This window comes from Lolium rigidum, chromosome 5 (assembly GCF_022539505.1).
Source record: "Lolium rigidum isolate FL_2022 chromosome 5, APGP_CSIRO_Lrig_0.1, whole genome shotgun sequence".
Taxonomy (NCBI): domain Eukaryota; kingdom Viridiplantae; phylum Streptophyta; class Magnoliopsida; order Poales; family Poaceae; genus Lolium; species Lolium rigidum.
Genome location: NC_061512.1, coordinates 50,619,802 through 50,623,667, shown reverse-complemented (window position 1 = coordinate 50,623,667; position 3,866 = coordinate 50,619,802). Strand labels below are relative to the sequence as shown.

The 3,866-nt window shown below is 47.3% G+C and overlaps 1 pseudogene; it reads left to right on the top strand.

Annotated features, from left to right (window-relative positions):
* The first annotated feature begins 1,082 nt into the window (after window positions 1–1,082).
* LOC124651852 lies at window positions 1,083–1,806 on the top strand (annotated as a pseudogene).
* Window positions 1,807–3,866: the final 2,060 nt, after the last annotated feature.

The following is a 3,866-nucleotide window of genomic DNA, read 5'->3' as shown; positions in this document are numbered from 1 at the left end:
GCGCTAGCGCTAGGGCTATATCTCCAGTTCTTTCCTTTCAGTTGGGCATGATGTGATGTGGTCCTAGCAGACGTTTTACTTTTCCGTGCTCTTTTGTTGTGTGAACCCTGTATGGATGTGGTTGCTTTATTTATAAAGCGGGCGAAAGCCTATTTCGAGGAGGAATGAAAGGAGAAAAAGCCTCGGCTGGATGAGCGGGGAAAGGAAATGGCCATGGGACGGTTTTGCACAAAACTGATCTAAAGTTAAAAAGATTTCGAAAAATAAACTATCATTGAAAAAAATTCACGAATGCAACCCTTCGTATCACACCAATTTCCACGGCGTGGCACCCCAGCCTATGGCGCAGCACAATGGGGTGCCACGCCCCAGCCTATGGCGCCGCACTTTTTATTTTGCCGCGCCCCAACCCATGGCGTGGCACAATGGAATGCCACGCCTTAGCCTATATGGCGTCACATAATGAGGTGCCACGCCGTGGAGATACGCGTGGCGTGACACAAAAATGTTAGATCTGAGATTTGTTTCGCGAAAGATTAAATTTTGAAATTTGTTTCAAAGATTGAGTTATTTTTTTTTTCAAATTGGCACGCAGGAAGCGCAAGTTTAGAGGCCTGGAGCCACACGCAGCGGCATGCAGCTCGTACCGTCGCCGAGCAGGGCCAAGACTCCAAGAGAAGGGGAGGCGGAGGTGCCACAAATGGTTTGAGTACTCGTACTAGTTTAGTTACTGAACAATTGATTTGAAAAAAGAAAAAGTTACTGAACCAACAGCATTTTCTTGTGAACATGTATATCTGGACCAACGAGGAGATGTGATGGAATGGATGATTGATCACATGAAGCAAGCTAGCCGACATATCCGAAAACAAAGCGTCGACCGTCGCCCGTGAACTCGTGAAGCAATGGAACGAATCCGATCCCACAAACAGATGGACGATGCATGTCTCAGCTCTCATTCTGATCCCTGAGGCGGAGAGGCTAGAAGAATGCATATATACAGCCCACTGCTGCCAACAATTTGCCCTGCACACACACCACTGACAGAGATTTTGAGAGATACAGCGCGTAGCTTGGCAGCAATGGCGCCGGGCTCACCGGCTGTACTAGTACTACCTCCAGTGCTAGCGCTGCTCCTCGTCGTCCCGCTGGTCGTCTCTACTGTAGACACATCACCAACATCGACAGTGCCGACAATTCGATCTCAGCGTGGCAAGCCGAACACCGTCACCTCGCCGCCGCTGGTGCGCGCCCTGGTGCAGTCCACCTGCAACGCCACCACCTACTACGACCTCTGCGTGTGGACGCCCTCGTCGCCGACCCCTCCAGCTCCACCGCCGACCTCCGCGGCCTCTGCGCCATCGCGGTCTCCGCGGCCGCCGCCAACGCCTCCGCCATCCAGGCAGCTCTGGCCAAGAACGCCACGACGCCTCTAGGCTCTTCAGGCTCAGAGCCGCTGCCGGGCGGTGGTGTTGGGCGCGCGCAAGCGCAGGCACCGCTCCTGTTGCGGTCCTGCGCGGGCAAGTACGGCGAGGCACGGGAGGCGCTGCTGGAGGCCCGGGAATCGGTGGGGGAGGAAGCGTACGACTACGCGTTCGTGCAGGTGGGCGCGGCGGCGGAGTACCCGGCTGTGTGCCGGACGCTGTTCCGGAGGAAGCGGGTGGCGTACCCTGCGGAGCTGGCCAAGAGGGAGAAGGCGCTGGAGCACCTCTGCACCGTCGCCATCGACATCATCACGCTCCTATCCTAGCTTCCTTCATCGAATCCATTCATTATCGTGTCCTGTGTGCATGTATCAAATCCGTCAATAGTTTGGCATGCAGATCTTGTATGGGCTTTCTTTACAAATCTGTAGTATCAGAGACTCTGAGTTCAATCGTGTGGAAAGCACGATATCAGCGATCTACAAACCACCTTGATGTTATGGTGAATCATGCATGCAGTAAAAAAAAAGACTGTGAGTTCAAAATCCTTTCCCTAGGTGTAGCGTTACTCCTCTTATGTTACTCAAGTCTTACATTACTAATTATTATAAGGGTCTGTTTGATCCTCCGGAGGAAAGTACTTTCTCCAAGTTTCTTTGGAAGAAAACGGCTTGCTAACCGCACCTTATACTGAGGAAGAGGTTAAGAAGGCAGTTTTCCAAATGGAATGCAACAAAGCACCGGGTCCAGATGGTTTTTCCAGCAGAGTTTTATCAAACCTCTGGGATACTATTAAATCGGACCTTCTAGATTTGTTCAGTGATTTACACATTGGACAACTAGAATTATTTCGTCTAAATTTTGGTGAAGTTATCTTGTTACCGAAAATTAATGAGGCAGAAAGGATCCAACAATATAGACCCATTTTCCTATTAAATGTAAGTTTCAAGATTTTCACGAAAGTGGCCACCATTAGACTTAATACGGTTGCGGATCATGTTGTTTTACCATCGCAGACAGCCTTTATGCAAGGTCGTAATATCCTTGATGGAGTGGCGGTTTTGCATGAGACGGTACATGAGATGCATTCTAAGAAATTAAATGGGGTTATTTTAAAACTTGATTTTGAGAAGGCGTATGATAAAGTTAAATGGTCTTTCCTTCAACAGACACTCAGGATGAAAGGATTTTCGCCTGAGTGACGAGCTCTAATTAATGATTTCGTGTATGGAGGTAGTGTTGCAATCCGGGTTAATGATGACACCGGACACTACTTCCAAACACGAAAAGGGTTACGCCAAGGGGATCCGCTATCTCCGATGTTGTTTAACATCGTAGCAGACATGTTGGCGGTACTCATAGAGAGAGCCAAGTCTGATGGTCAGATTGAAGGTGTGATTCCACATCTGGTTGATGGTGGCTTATCTATCCTTCAATACGCTGATGACACAATTCTTTTTATGGATCACGATCTTGAAAAGGCTCGAAATCTGAAATTAATTTTAGCAGCGTTTGAGCAATTATCAGGATTGAAAATTAACTTTCATAAAAGTGAATTATTCTTCTTCGCTGATGCCCAAGACGATGTAGCTCTGTACACAGAGTTATTTGGTTGTGGGCAAGGCCAATTTTCGATTCGTTATTTGGGTATTCCGATTCACTATCGGAGACTGACAATTGCGGAATGGAAATTAGTGGAAGAAAGATTACACAAACGCCTCAGTAGTTGGAAAGGTAAATTGTTGTCCCTGGGTGGAAGATTGGTACTCATTAATTTGGTACTAACTAACATGGTACTGTATATGTTATCATTCTTCATCCTACCGAAAGGAATTCTGCATAAACTCGATTATTATCGATCCAGATTCTTTTGGCAAGGGGACAACGAGAAAAATAAATATCGACTGGTTAAATGGAGTATAGTTTGTAGTCCCAAAGATCAAGGAGGGCTTGGAGTTCATGACCTGGAGGTCAAGAATTCAGCTCTACTGGGTAAATGGCTTTTCAAGCTACTTACCGAGGATGGGATTTGGCAAACTATACTTCGGAGAAAATACATCGGCTCGAAGACATTATCTCAAGTGGTTTGGAAACCTGGGGATTCACACTTCTGGGCTGGTCTTATGGCGACAAAAAAATGTCTTTTTTCGACATGGGACTTTATCCATTAAGAATGGAGCACAGATACGGTTCTGGGAAGATGCTTGGCTCGACAATGCACCCCTAAGTGAACAATATCCCGCTTTGTATACAATTGCGCGTCGCCAAGGTGATACCATTGCAACTGTAATGGCTACTTCACCCCCGAATGTGACGTTCAGACGGGTTTTACTAGGACAAAGGTTTGTGGCATGGAACAATCTAATTCAGCGGCTTGGAGATATTCAGTTATCGCCAGAGCCAGATGAATTTCGATGGAATCTCCATGTAGATGGTACTTTT